Below are 16333 nucleotides of genomic sequence, written 5' to 3'. Positions count from 1 at the left end.
CTCTTGAAGATGTTTGCATTTTTCTTGAGAAGGGACAAGAAAAGTGTCTTCAAAGGACACCTTTAGCTGTATTCATTTTCCCAGCTCTCTTACAGCAAACAAATCTCTCTGCACCCCTTCTGTTGCTTTATATCTGTGAGGACTTTACTGACAAGTAAACTTTTTTGTCTCTATTCAGTGTCTATAAATAATGAATTAGTGTCTTCAGAGATAAAGGAAGGATTAGCACTTCCATACAATGGAAATCCCACAACAAGGTCAATGGCACATTGTAATGCTCCCTTAAGCCCACCCTTAATAGAGCACAGAAGGGCAACTTCTGGGTCAGGAACTTTTTCGCCAGGACCTGGGAGGGAAGCACTCAGAGGCTGAGTTTCCCAAGCTCCCACAGCTAACATGTGGCAGAGCTAGATTTCAGCAGAGGCTTGTCCTATCTACTACATGTCCATCCTATTTCCCCTTTGCACCATGGAAGACACAGCTGCTCTCCTGGAGTGTCTTCAGAACATCTGGAGATTGTAATCGAACCCAATGTCATCCAGACCCCCTGCTCTGGTTCAACCCGAGGGCGACCCTCAGAAATACATTCACTCCACCTGAGAACTAAGGCTTTGCTAAGGTCTATCCCAGAGTAGGGCTGATTTCCTGAATTTTGATGTTCTGAGTCTTTCTGAATCAAAGGTGAGGCAGTCAGATTGAATCCTGGGGTCAACAGGACAGAACATCTAGTAAAGGCCAGACGTGAACCGGCCTTGGGAAATGGGAGGAAAGCAGAGGCTCGAAACAGACGACTCAATCCTCCTTCTGCATTCAGCATTTGCAAGGAGTGGGAATGGAGTTGCCTCAATTCTCTGAGCCCAAGCTTCCTAATGTGGAAATTAGAGGTAGTAGAACCTTCTGCCTACCCCACATCATTACACTGATGATCAAAAGAAGTAATGGAAACAGCCCAGGTGTCTCTCAACAGGAAAATAGATAAACAAACTGTGCTATATCCATACAATAAAATATTACTCAGCAACAAAAAGGAACAAATTACTCATACATGCAACAACACAGATGAGTCCCCAAAGCATTATACTAAGGAAAAAGCAAGACACAAAAGACTGCATGATTCAATTTATATAACCTTTTCTAGCAAGAAAAGCCAACCAATGACGATAGAAATCAGGCAGTATTTGCATGGGGCTGAGGTGGGACAAACTGACTAAGAAGGGAAATGAGGAAACTTTCTGAGGGATAGAAATGTTCTATACCTCGAGAGAAGCGTGTGCATTTGTCAGGAATAATGGAATGCACACTGAATGTCTACACCTTTCCCTATATGTAAATTGACAAGAGAAAAATTCTGATATGTCCTGAATTAAATTATAGCAGGCTAGCGGGTGGGAGGAAGAAACAAGGTAAATTAATCAGTTAACAGAGCCACCAGCCGAAACCAAAAAAAAGACTGCTCACATTCCTGAATGTATGTTGAAACTTTGAATCAACTTCCAGGCAGCTATTTCAGATGTTATCTTGAACGAATAGCCTACCACAAGATGCCACCGCATCTTGCTTATACATGAACTTTCTGGACTGTTGCCTACCCCACAAGCAATCCAGAATCATCAAATACTTCTTCCTTACAGATTATACACCTATCCCAGAGCTTTCTCTGCTTCATTTTTTCCTACCTCCCCCCTTATCTATAACCAATAAAAAGAATTTTTAAATTCTTTCAAAATAACTTACATTTTTCTTCCCCATACTCACTGTGTAAAAGAGCTCTGTCAACCCCAGGATAGCAGACCGGTTTGTCTTCTCCAAATAGCCCTGCTGCTGTGATTTAGACTGTATGCCCCAGGACCCGGTTCTCTTTCTGGCTAGCATATGGCTCAATAAACCCTTTCTTTCAAATCAACTTTCAGTGTTGAAGGTTTTTGTTTAGCAAAATTGTACCTCAATAAAAAGGGTAATACAATGTAGAAAAACTTTTATAAATAGAAGAGCTTTGTACAAATGGAAAATGCCACAGCTGCTTACCAAAAAGTTAGTCCTCTTTACGTCACTACTTGGTTGACAGCCTGACATGAGTGACTTGTGCTGGCTCCAAAAAAATGCACATAACTGAGGTTGTTTTCTTTTATTATCCAAAGTTTATGATTGGATCTGAACATAGGGATTTCTGAGAAAAACAAATAGCATACAAATAAAGCAACATTAAGTTTAGAAATAATGAGTCATATTCTAATAGCAAATCAGCATACGGCCCATTCCACAGCATATATAGATTTTCTCTAATTCAGAACCCTAGATTTCCAGAGAAAGGAAGCTGCTCTTTAAAATTTAGTTCAAGAAAAGCAAGCAACAATAAAAAGGATAATAGCCTTTGTATTGAGTATACCACCCTCCTCCAAAATGTTCTTGTTTCAGCTCACAGCAGCCCAACAAAGTTGATAGCATTATCCCCATTTCACAGATAAGAAAATCAAGGCTGAGGAGCAGCTAAATTACTTGCCATAAGATACATACCAAGAAATCAGACCTATGTATGTCTGACACCGTAGCTTCTTTACTCTATCCTGACAGATTATGTACATTTCCCATTCTTATTTATTGTTCCAATTAGTTATCTTCACAGTTTGAGTTAATTTTCTCATTACACAACAGTCATAATAGTAATACCTAACATTCACTGGGCGTTTATAAAGTGTCAGGAATTTAACATGTATTACCTCATTAAATGCTTAAAACTTAGTGAAAGGGAGACAGTATGACTAGCTCAATTTTACAAATAAAACAATTGACCAAGAGGAGTAGAAGAATTTTCCCAAGGTCACACACGTAGCACATGGCAGAGCCATCTCTGTGCCCACGTGAGTATCCCAACCGCTGCACTGTCTCCTCTCAATGCCAGTCAATGAGTGGCTTACCTTTGAGAAACCCAAAGTGCAAGGCATCATACAATAGGATTAAAACCTTTATTTCAGAAACGAGTAGAAATACTTTCAAGTTTCCTGGGCAAGGTCCATGACCAAAGGCTAGTCCAAGATTCTATTTCTGTCTAACTCATAAGAGAAATCGGGGCTACCAGTATATCTAGGGTAGATGCAAGGGCAATAGAATTTTACAAATATTTATTAACCAGTATCCTCCAAAGGTCCCAAGGTCGGGACATGACTCCATCATGAGTGACCATCTCAGGAAATTTCACTCATCTAGTCCCTTGGTTCACCTCAGTACCTCCAAAGAATGTGTCAGACTCGGAGTGATGGTTTGCTGCACAGTAACGAGAGGAGAAGCAGGCAGGTAGGAAAGAAAGCGTGAGCTTGAGAAAAGAAGAAACCTGTTTCTGATACTCTTCTTCCACTTCCTCCTCCTAAAGAATTACTCATCTAAGGCTCATATTCCTACAGGCCTCTCAAACGTCAGCATGCATCAGAACCACCTGGAGCAGGGGCAGTTCTAAAAAGTCCCCAGGTGAGGCTAACGCTGCTGCTGTAAAGATCACACCTTGAGCACCGCTGTCCTGTCACATTAGTCCCTACCAAACCTCTGCTTAAACATCTCCAACCACAAAGGACACTGAAGTGAAATTAACACTGTCCACTCAACAAAGCAGGAAGTTACAATTTTATTTATTGACAAGGAGGCGATACAACCAGACGTGAAGTAGAAAAAAACTTGGCAAAATAAATTCTAAAGATATTTACTTCTGAAATACAAACAACAAAAGTTGCTATATTTCGCTAAAACTAAAAGGGCACACTTTTTTTTATAAGTACCAGCAAGCGCAGTTCAAAACTGTCCATGGGCAACGTTTATGCCTGGTCAGAAAAAAACCCTGCAGACCCACAAGCTAATGTGCAGTCTACGTGTGAACGACGACAGCCAGAGTCTCAGTTGAGCTCATTTAGTTTAACAAGTCTCTCGTTCCGGTCACAGTGAGAAGCAGAGATCAATAAACGCTCCAAAATGCTTTTCTGTCAGTCTCCAGACTTTCTCTGCACAAAAAATGATAAAGGATGAGCAAAGGTCAATACTATAATAGACATAATCCATGCCTGCCTGCTCATTAGATCTCACTACCGAGGCACATGGTTTTTGTGTTTTCTCTGGGCTCGTTTTGGAGAGATTCCCGCCCCCCCCCCCACTTTGGTTTGCTACCAATTCACCAAATTCTAGATATGAAAGGGACCTTAGAAATCTTTTGGTTTAACTTGCCGTGAGCCTCTTTTGCAAGAATCTTTCCTACAATATTCTTAGGAGATGTAAATAATGACACTCTTCAAAAAGACAAGAGATCTTCAGGACTTCTCATTCTGAGTAACTTTACCTGGCTCCCCGACCTATTCTTCACATGAAGTGATTGTTGATTAAAACAAATCCTTCGCACTATGGTATCTAACACAGACTTGAAAGGGAATCAAGACTGCTCAACTAATTTACCCTAACAAAAATAAAAGCTCTGGAAACAGGGGAAGTCAGCCTGTGTTTATCACCACTGAATGCCAGAGTGGACACAGCTGAACACAGATGCTCAGTAAATGTTCATCGGGTAAATGAATGAGAACATCATAGGTATTCATAGCTGTAATAACATTTTGTAACTTTCCAGAATAATCTAAATGACTTGTTCTATTACTGAGGGTCCCCTAAGGCTGCAAAGACACGAGTTCTGGCTTCAGATCAGTAGGAACTATATTTTATACCTAAAATACTTGCTAGTGATACCAAAGGGACACTTCAAAGTAGTCAGAGGACACTTAAAGTATAGTCAGCCTTAGAGGCAAATATGAAACATTAAATTAAATATAAAGTAAAAATAGAACATCCATACAACCCAGCAGTTCCACTTCTCGGTATTTTCCTGAAGAAAACAAAAACACTAATTTGAAAAGATATATACACCCATATGTTCATGCAGCATTATTTACAATAGCCAAAATATGGAAGCAACCTATGTGTCCATCCATTGATGAATGGATAAAGAAGAGATGGTACATATATACAATAGAATATGACTCAGCAATTAAAAAAAAAAATGAAATCTTGCCATTTGTGACAACATGAATGAACCTAGAGAGTAATATGCGAAGTGAAGTAAGTCAGACAAAGAAGGACAAATACTGTATGATTTCACGTGCATGTAGAATATTAAAAACACAAATGAATAAACAAAACAAAACAGAAACAGACCCACAGATATAGAGAACAAGTTGATGGTTGCCAAAGGGGAAGAGGGTGGGCGAAGGGGGAAAATAGATTTAACTGAATAGAGAAGCAAGAAATCATTTTTTAAAAATGCTTTAATAAGTGTCTGTACACGTAGCAGACTGTGTCCACAGTTTGCTTTCACTATGTCCTGGCAGCGACAGTGGGGGACTAGATACCACTCAACCACCTCTAACTACGGTTTGCCATGTTTCATTCACCTGCCAAATAACTTACTTATCTGTGCTCAATAAGTCAGCTTAGGTCACACACACAGCAATTCTGAGGGAGGGAACAGGGCACTGGCATGTGCCAAGAGAAGCCAGAGGGTGTTCGGATTCTCCTAGGCCTGGAGGCAGCTTCCTGACCTGTCTTTTCCTTCAGCTGTGTGAATGGATTTTCCTCCCTCCCGCTCTCCCCTAGTGGCCGTGACGTAGAATTGAAGTCTTCAATTTTATAGTCCTAGATGGGAAAATTTTATAGTTCTCCCTTAAGAATGCCTCAGCTTTTTTTTAATGAGCTCCAGTCTTGTTTAAAGCTTAAGTTTGTAATAATTACTACTAAAATTGTCTTGAAATTTGGTGAGGTGAGAAACCTCGTTCTGAGCTTCCATGAAAGATAACTTTAAGATGGATTCGTGGAAAGCAGATTTTTGCAGACCCAGAGGAGTACACACTACAAGAGGGTATGTATCTAGGAATGTCTGACCACTTATAATGCCAATCACTGAATTAAAAAATAAACAAATGAAAGGCACAATGAAGGAAAAATCCCAGTATAGAAGATTTGGGGCAAATAAAACCTGCCATCACTGAGATATAGTGAACTCAAACTATTACATTGTTTCAGTATAAAGAATAAAACCCTAAAGTAGAAAAGGAAAAAAACACAGTGTCTTAAGACATTTTTCAAAAGTAAGGGAAAATTACGAGTACTCGTTTTGCTTCAGCTATTGATCTACTTCTTAATTGCTCCTTCCTTTGTTATTATTGATTTCAAAATCAAAAGGAGGGCTTACCACTTATTTATTTGTCCATCCTCAAATGCCTGCAGTGAGGTGGGGGTAGGGGGACACTGATGGGGAAAACGACAGTATCTTCTTGCCTCTGCAGTTTCTAAACTTAGAGACAGACTGAGAGCCAAACGCCTCAAAAGGGAGGGCACAAATGTTGATCTACCGCTGACTGAAACGACTTGTCCTGCTTATAAACATCAAAGAACAAAAATCTGTCCTCCAAGACTCTGCACAGCTTCAGAGCCACTCTCAGCTCCCGCCACAGATCCACGTTCAGTTCTGTTATTTGTTCCTTAACATCAGGTCCTGTGTTGCTAAATGCTCTCCTTGGACCTGACACATCTTCAGAAAGACTTAAGTTTGGATTTGCAGTTTCCAGAGACATCCCAAAGAAACTTCTGACTATGTTCTTCTCAAAACTGGGTTGTATCCCAAAGCCACCACAGTAAAAACAACGTCAGCCTTACTGGAACTGGAACTGATCATATATTGTTCACACAACATTTTGAGGAAAATACCTAGGTAACCTATTACTCAAAATTGTATCTCAACTTTCCTTAGCAACCACACTAATCTGATTATTTTCTTTTTAAGAAACTATGAGCCTACTTGAAACAAAGATGAAAAATTAAAGTCTTCCATTTTTTACTTAATTTTTTCCTGAATTAGGCTTGGATATTTACTACGGAAATTCAGCTTCCTGACAAAAGTCTTCGTCTTCCTACTATTTGTCCTCTGTAAGATACTCCTAAATAGAAATGTCGGACTGCTCTATCTCCTCCAAATAAACTCCATTATCTATGCTAATGGAAGACAAGGTTAGCATGAAATAAAACCCAAGTACTTCAAATATCTTACCGTAAATATTCATATTACCTACTATTTTTACCAGAGTTGCTAGCAAATTAAAACCAAAAACCAAAAGAAAACCAAACAACTTTTTAAAGATAATCTCTCATTCACTAGTTTGGTCACTTCCTAATAAGCAGCTTGCTCTCTCACACTAACCTGAAATCAGAAATCAAGCTTGTGGCTCAGCAAAATTACAAATATCATCGACCTCTAGAATGATTTGAATATAGTGGAATTACAAATGTTACACTCACATATGCCAAGGGTCCATTTCATGGCTTCCACTAAATGCTTATCTTTCCTTTATATTCATTGTTTTGACTCTCACACAATTGATAAAATAATAAATATGTGGCTAACAGCCGTTCAACTCAGACCTTCATTTGCAAGTTCTTTTGTGTTTCACTCCCATTTCAGAAGCTCCCCTGACCCTCTACTTTCATTTCCCGACACAGAGAAAATATTCTATTACCACAGATTTTAACCTGGTCTCCTAGGGAAATACTTCCAGAGTATTAGGTCATTTCTTTTTTAACCATTTATAAAGGAAGATTTCTTCACCGTGGGCCCAGGCAGCCATCATCATGCATCCAGTTCAAACCTGAAGGTCATCAGTCAATCACAGAGGTTCCGCCTAGGCCACAATGTGTGATACCCTACATAACAGGCGCTTATTTCTCTTCATGAACCTCCTGTTTTTCATCATCAGGAAATTCTCAGCAGTCCTCCTGTCCCCTTTCTAATGAAAGCGGTGTGCTCAATAACACCCGCCCCGGTCGAGCACTCTCCTCTTGTCCATAGGGCTGCCTCCCCTTGACAATGTCTTCTGGTTGGTCAGTGTTCTCAGTACAAGCTAGACACCCACTCCCTGCTCTCCTCTCCATCGCAGTAACTTAGCATCTGTTTCACCCCATCACAAGCTTCTCTATTGGACGCTCAACCAAATGCTTAACAAGATGCTCAATTCTAAAGCCTGAAGCAGAGACAAGAATCTAGGAGGTCAACTCTTAGAAAAGATCCTACCTTGGAAGCATAAGTAGAAAAGAGAGTTTAGAACGTTTGCTGCATCTTTAATTTCATTCCTGGGAGTCAGACCTTAACTTTCATTAAGTCGAAATTCTTGTATCCTCATATGAATGAGACACTGAAATGTGGCATGGAGATAACTCAAAGCCACTTTCCAAATTCTTGGCTAAATTAGTCAAGAAAGAAATACATCGACTGAGTGAAACCCTTCTTTTAGCTCTGAAGGAGCTGGATGATATGACAATATACATTTTCAATGTCATTCAATAAAACTCACATAGTGCCACCTCACCCCCCTTTTTTCCTCCTGATTTTCTCCATGTGCTTCTTGGTTTAAAGGCTTTTAGAATTAATACAATACTAGAAGGAAATGCTGAAATGTGCTCTAATTTTACATTTGACATGGACTGAGTATCTTTGGACATGCCAATTAACCTTCTTGACCTTAATATATTATCCATAAGTTAACTTTCTCATTGAATGGGGTTAATTCTTCTTCTGTTTTCCTAATGGGATGCTGTACTTAAAAGGAAATAATATCGTGAGCTTTCTATAGATGTAAAAGGTATTTTCTCAACTCACTTCAATAATCACAGGGATTGCCAACCACGATTCAAGGCACTAAGCCAGGTGGTAGGGATGCAGGGTTGATCAAGACACAGTTCCTAGGGCAGCCAGTTAGCTCAGTTGGTTAGAGTGTGGTGTTTTTAACAGCAAGGTTGCCGGTTCAATCCCCACATGGGCCACTGTGAGCCACGCCCTCCACAACTAGATTGAAACAACTACTACTTGACTTGGAACTGATGGGTACTGGAAAAACACACTTAAATAAATAAAAGTTAAATAAAAAAGACACAGTTCCTGGACATCACTAAGCTTCATTCCTATTTAGAGTTTAGAACAGGAGTTTAACTGAAAACTACAAAACACTGTTGAAAAAAAAATTAAAGAAGATCTAAATAAATGGAAATACATTCCATGTTCTTGGATCAGAAGACTTAATATTGTTAAGATGACATACTCCCCAAATTGATCTACAGATTCAATCTGCAGAAAGGGATAAAAATCCCTATCAAAATTTCAGCTGCCTTTTTCACAGAAATTGACAAGCTGGTTCTAAAATTCATATGAAAATGCAAAGGAGCCAGAATATTCAAAACACTCTTAAAAGAAAAGGACAAAATTGGAAAACCAACACGCCCGAATTTCAAACCTTATTACTACAAAACGTATTACTACTGTAAAGCTACAGTAATCAAAACAGTATGGTATGGCCTACGGATAGGTTTACTGATCAGTGGAATAGAATTGAATGTCCACATATAATCCCCTACATTTATGGTTGTCAGCTTGGGCTGCTATAACAAAATACCATATACCAGATGGCTTATAAGCAACAGAAACTTATTTCTCACAGTTCTGGAGGCTGAAAGGCCAAAATCAGGGTACCAGTATGGTCAGGTTCTGGTGAGAGCCCTCTTCCAGGTTGCAAACTGTGGACTTCCTGCATCCTCATATGATGAAAAGCTAGAGGTCTAGGTCTTGGCCTCTTCCTATAAGGGCATTAATTCCATTCATAAGGGCCCCACCCTCTTGACCTAATTACCTCCCGAAGGCCCCATTCCCAAATACCACTGGTATCCATCACAACAGGGACTAGATTGCACTGTATGAATTTTGGGGGGACAAAAACATTCAGTCCATAACAATGGTAAGTTGATGTTGGCAAGTATGCTAAGACAATTCAAAAGGGAAAAATTAGTCTTTTCAGCAAATGGTGCTGGGACAACATGATACTGACATGAAAAAGAATGAATTTGGATACCTACCTCATACTGCAAATAAAAATTAACGCAAAATAGATCATACACCTAAATATAAAACCTAAAAATCTTAGAATAAAATAGAAGAGTGACTCTTCATGACAATGGTTTCCTACATATAACAACAATAACACAAGAGACCAAAGAGAAAAGAGATAAGTTAGACTTGATCAAAATTTATTTAAAACTTTTATGTTTCAAAGAACTCCATCAATGAAGTGAAAAGACAACCCATAGGAATGGGAGAAAATGTTTACAAATGATTTCTGAGAAGGAACTTACATCCAGAATATATAAAGAACACTTACAACTCAACAATTAAAAAGATCTGCTTATGAGTAAATTACCCAATTAAAATATGGGCAAAGAAATTGAATAGACATTTCTTCAAGTATATACAAATAACCAACAAACACAGGAGAAAATGCTCAATATATTTATTCATTAGGAAAATGCAAATCAAAACCACAGTGAGATACCACTTCACATCCACCAGAATGGCTAAAATCACAAAGACAATCAATAACAAGTGTTGGCCAAGATATAAAGAAATTGGAACCCTTATACATTACTGGTGTGAATATAAAATAGTGCACCCACTTTGGAAAATAGTTTGGCAGTATTCAAGAAAGTTATAAAAAGAGTTATCATATGACCAGTCATTCCACTCCTGGATATGTACCCAAGAGAAATGTGAACATGTCCACACAAAAAGATGTACACAACTGTTTATAGCAGCATTATTTATAATAGTCCCAAAGTGGAAAAGACATGAATGACCATCAAATGATGAATGAAAAAATAAAATTTGGTATAGCCACACAATAAGATATTATTCAACAATTAAAACTAATGAATAACTGATATATAGTACATGAATAAACCTTGACAATGTTATGCTAAATAAACCAGTCACAAAGACCACATGACTCCATTTATATGAAATGTCCAGAATAGGCAAATCTATAGAGACAGAAAGCTGATAAGTGGTTGTCCAGGCCGAGAGGTGGGGGTGAAGGAATGGGAAGGGACTGCTTATGAATATGGGATTTCTTTTTGGGGTCATGAAAATATTCTGGAATTAGACAGTGAAGATATTTACACAACTCTGTGAACACACTAAAAATGACTGAACTATGTTTTATAAATGAGTGAATTGTATGGTATGTGAATTATATCTCAATAATGCTGTTTTAAAAATTAATAGGTAGGAAAGTATGACAGTCATTTAAAGAAATAAAAAGATAGAGATCAACATAAACTTTTGGTCACGATTTGTGGTGAGATTCTGTTTTAATTTACACAGGCAATGACATGTTGTGACTTGCCTGATTATTAAAATTCTGGTCCTACTGAGAAGAATGTCTTTGGTGATTATTACATGGTTTGTGACATGCTTCACCTATTTCCCCTGATGTTTCCCATAAAACTGTCATATCAATTTCAAATACAGGTCACTAGATCAGACATTAAAAACTGGGGCAGGCTCCCCAAAAAGGACCATGGCTTCATTTCTTGTTGCCATGTGTTTCCATGAGTTTCTTTTCCTGTTGTTTACTCTTGATGTCTGAATTTTCTTGTTGCCTTATTTTTTTATTACTTATTTTCACTCTGGGATTTTTATTTTTATCCTTAATAGCAACCCTGACCCAAAAGTTTAATTTGACAGTAATTAAAATAATACCTTTACAATGAATGCTGAATGCTCCACAGTAGAATGCCACAACACTAGAGCAACTATGGATTGTCATAGTACATAGGAGTGAAAGCTGTTTTGTTGAAGATGGGTGACACCTCACTCAGTGGGGAACAGGCAATAATGGGACCGAAGTCCTCCTTTTCTCATCATGCAGCTATTCATTATAGCTAAAGAGCTTTACTCCAACTAATTTAGAATAAGAATAGAAGTCAGAAGATTATGGCTAATCAAAAGCCTTAAAGGAAGCAATGAATCCCTTAGCAAAGACAAAGTAAGTTTGTTCTGGGCAGAGATGCAATTACATGTCATAATCCAAACTAAAATGGGTAATTCATTCAAAATATTTGGCCATGGTGATAATTTTATTTATCAGTTCAACTGGGCCACAGAGTACCCAGAAATTTGTTCAAACATTATTATGAGAGTGTCTGTGAGGGTGTTTCTGGATGAAATTAACATTAGAATCTATACACTGAGTAAAGCAGATTGCTCTCCCTAATGTGGGTGGGCCTTGCCCAATCAGTTGAAGACTTAAGTAGAACAGAAAGACTGAATAAGAAGTAACTCCTCCTGCACGACTGTTGACTTGGATGTCAGTCTTTTCCTGCCTTCAGACTACAACTCAAAAGTTAATTCTTTTTGAGTCTCAAGTCTGCCAGCTTTTGGACTGCAATTCACACCATCGCTCTCCTGAGTCTCCAGCTTGTCAACTATACATTTTTGAGTGAGCCAATTCTTTCTTCCCTTCTCCTTCTCTCTCTCTCTCTCTCTCTCTCTCTCTCTCCATATACAGAGAGTGCCCCACAAAATGTATACACATTTTAAGAAAGAAAAAAACTGTATTAAAATTGTAAAACAATAAATAACACTAGCATTCATTTGATTAATGCCAGCTTTTGAGCGAACGTCATACTACACTTTGCTACCGTAATTCAACTTTGAAAAGTAATACATAGATAACATCTCTTGAAATGTGTACTTTTCTTGGAACCTCCAGTGTGAGTGTGTGTGTGTGTGTGTGTGTGTGTGTGTGTGTGTGTGTAATTGGTTCTGTTTCTGGAGAACCCTGAATAATACAGCAACTTTAGACCAATCTGTATTTCAGATAACGAGAGTTCTGTCATTATTATCCAATAGTCAATTGGACGAATTGATTGACTCAATTAGTCAATCAATCTCTTAAAATTGGAAGATTTTATCTTTAAGCTAATTTCTACTTTCAAAACAGGAACATTTTTATTTTTTATCGACTATGATTTTATTAAAAGTCTTTAAATAGACGGGGGAAGTAAAGACTTCTGTCTCTGAATATGTGATACTGAATTAAAGTATGTTTTATATTGGTCTGTAATATTAGGCTAAACAATGGTCACCCTCAAAAAAAATGGTTCATAGAAAAACACAATTGAGTAAGTCATAGTTATTTGGCACGAAAAAAAAAGGGGGCGGGAGGAAGGGGGAAAGAAGGGAAGGATGGATGGAATGAAAGACTAATCATATTCATGAGAGACTAGTTAAAATTATATATGTTATAAAAATAAGACATTTAAAAAGTAAAATAGATGTACAAAGCATTTTCTAAGAGCCAGACGCTGAGCTAACTGCTGTGAACAATTATACAAATGCAGCCATTTCCAAACGGAGTTGGAGCCACCGTGCCAGAGGAACTGCCTTGCATATCTTCCTCCCTGAACCCTTGGAATGTTTAAACTGGGCAAAATAACCTTTGAACTGGACCAAACCAACACTGTATTCCAAACAACTGTTTGTAGAGCTAACAGGAAAGCAGACATCTCGACTACAAGGACTAGAAATTAAAGGCATTCTTTAGAATCAGTAAACAGCCATGTATAGCTAAAGCATAATTTAGCTTATTAGCACTAATGGAAATTATTTATTTTCTCATAAAACCCCTTTGCCTTCACTCCATCATCAGAATACTATTTGGGTTTTTGGCTGAATCAGTGCTCCCCAGAAGTGCAATTTGGATCTCAAATGAGTCCTTAATTTCCTCTTACTTTGGCTTTTTATTTTAAGATTAACACTGTTTTACATGTATTATAATCTCATTGAACTCTCAAAACAAAAGTAGCGAACACTTATGGGATATTTACTCAGTGCCAGGCACTCTTCTACATGCTTTTTGTATATTAACTTAAACAATTCAATATGGTTACTATCCTTTATAGCAGATGAGGAAACCAAGGCTTTAGAGAGGTTTAAGCAAGCTCTCCTTGCTCACCAGCTGAGTTCACAATTTAAGTGGTCAAGTCGGGATTTAAATGTGGAGGTTGGCTCCAATATCTGTTCTCTTAATGAGAAATATGACATATGAGAAGTCATGGAGAAATTGTTTAAAGTGAGTCAACAGAGTATAGGATAAAAAGACAGGTTTTGGTGTCCAACTCTTCAAGTTGTGTCACCTTAGAAAGAATTACATCCTCTCTGGTTTTTGGCTTACTGTCCATAAAAATGAGATAAAAGCTCCCACCTTGCAGAAAAGCTCTACTCATGGCAAGAAAAACAGATGATTTATGGAAACCTCTGGTGGCAGTAGTTTAGTAAATGACAGTCATTATCATCATTTTTGTCATCATTGTTATTATTTTGAAGCTTGACAGAGTTCAAAGATCCAAACCATACAACTTTCCTGGTTTGTTTGTTTGTTTTATTTTTAACTTGACAATTCTAATTAATGAAGAAAGTAAAATTCTACATTGATAGAGGGAAACTAAAACAAAAGAGTTTGTCTCCCTGAAGATGGAGGCTATCAGGTGTATCTTGACAATAACACAACGGGAACAGGAAAAATATTTTCCATTTTACAAAATTACCCACTTATTCTGAGAAAAACAGAATTACCCACTTAGTCTGAGAAAACAAGGTAAATAGAAGATTACTAACAGGCTTTCCTTGTACTAGCCTGAAGGAAGGTGAAATTGGTTCCTTTAGTTGATTAATGTATTCCAGTAATTTATTCAAGTACCTGGTTTAACCATGATATGGTTCTGAAGATGTTAGCTGGCTTAGCCGAAGTTACACAGGTAGTTGGTGACTCAGTAAAGACTGGAATATGTAAACTTCATTAACATATGATAATCCCTTCAAATACCTTTAGAATTCTACTGAGTAATATAAAGAGTTCTAATCTGGTAAAGTAATAATATTTTATGGGAGCATAAAAGTAAAGAATTTGCAATTTTTCATTTGTGCTTCTCTTTAATCTAGATTTAAATCATTTCCAATTGTACATTAATCAGGGGGAATTTTATCCTTATTGCATTTTGAGGGATGATGTGGTCTTCATGATTTCTGCCTTTTAAAATGTGTTGATCTTTATTTGGTGATGTAGTTAAGTTTTGAGAATGTTTTATGTTTGTATAGAAAAATTATCTATTCTCCATTTGCAGGTGCAAACATATACATAAATGTGTGTCTGTGTATGGTTATACTGCTTATGTGTCACTGAACATTATTTTTAATGGCCTGGATTCTTCTGCCACTTTTTTTCATCCTCCAGTTGGAGTAATTGCAAGGTCTCATATCGATTTCACAAACCTTTGGCAAGAAGTGAGCTCTGTTTCTATACTTGCCAAAATGTACAGTCACCTGGGGATGGGGGCCGCAGGTGTCACGATCCAGTGAGAAAACTAGATGATGAATAATGAGACCCACGAACTAACATAAATGGTATTGGCCATACAACAAAATGAGCTTCATTACCCTGGACTAGTCATTTTCCAGGTTTCCATCTCTTCATCTCTCCAAATGGGATAGTCATACTTGCTCTGCCAACATTACCAGGTGTGTCAGGAGAAGCCAGGACATGAGGAATGTAAACATCATAACGTGCTAAAGAAAAATTTTAAATACTAGCAGTGGTTGCTAATATTTACATACAGGAGAAGGAAAAGATAAGGATGCAAAACTGCCAACCCAGCCTCCAGGGCGCTCAGTTCTATTGTTTCTCTTCCCTGGCCCCAAACACCTTCAGTTTCCTTTGGGAAACACCCTCCTTTCCGCAAGAGAAACCTCAGTCCCCTAACGCGAGTCTCCCTCTATGGAGCACCAGCAATGTGGAACCTGCTTTTGAAGCACGTTGTGAAAATGTACAGAAACCTGCCCGCAGCCAAAATTCGTGCTCCAGCCCAGTCAGCCCTGGCCGAGCATGAGCAGTGCCTCCTCCTTAGGCAGTGGGGGCCCGACTGTCAGATGTTGCCCAAATGCTCATGAATCAAAAGACGGTTTCTCCTCTGGACACGCCTGGGTCTTGGGCAGAAAGAGTCTGGGCTACAGATATATTCAGGGTGGAAAGCCTCCAAAGGCCGCTGCGCTCTCAGCCAGCAGCCGCGGCGTTAAATCTAAGCACTCTTCCCTCGGTAGAAAGGGGATCAATAGTGTTCTGGAGGCGGGTTTCCAGGATAGATGGTCTTCACGGTCCGCACCTCCTCAGTAAGATAATTGAGCGCGAGCGCTGAGCACGCCCGCCCTGGAGCCGCGGGAGCCCGCGACACGCGTGTCTGCATCACCGAGCCACCTCCCAGCACTCTTTCCCCAATTTGCCTTCCTGCTGCAGTCCAGGCCCAAATTAATTCTCTTCACTTGTGAGTGAGCACACACAAGTTCCTGGGGCACGATCTTTCCATCTGTCTGCCTCACGGAGTCCAGCTTTTCAACGATTAACCTCCCAGCCAAGGGGCGGGGGGGTGGGGGGGGGAAGGT

At 38.7% G+C, this 16333-nt stretch overlaps 1 long non-coding RNA gene across 1 annotated transcript in view; it reads right to left on the bottom strand.

The window, feature by feature from the left end:
• Window positions 1–3639: 3639 nt before the first annotated feature.
• The window catches only part of LOC141570542 (uncharacterized), a 52765-nt gene continuing 40071 nt past the window's right edge, over window positions 3640–16333 (bottom strand). Inside the window, exon 5 of the long non-coding RNA XR_012494633.1 lies at window positions 3640–3986. This is a non-coding gene — a long non-coding RNA (uncharacterized LOC141570542). The remainder of the gene's footprint in view (window positions 3987–16333) is intronic.

The sequence above is a fragment of the Rhinolophus sinicus genome, linkage group LG01 (assembly GCF_036562045.2).
Source record: "Rhinolophus sinicus isolate RSC01 linkage group LG01, ASM3656204v1, whole genome shotgun sequence".
Classification (NCBI taxonomy): Eukaryota; Metazoa; Chordata; class Mammalia; order Chiroptera; family Rhinolophidae; genus Rhinolophus; species Rhinolophus sinicus.
This window is presented reverse-complemented; position numbering and strand designations above follow the sequence as displayed.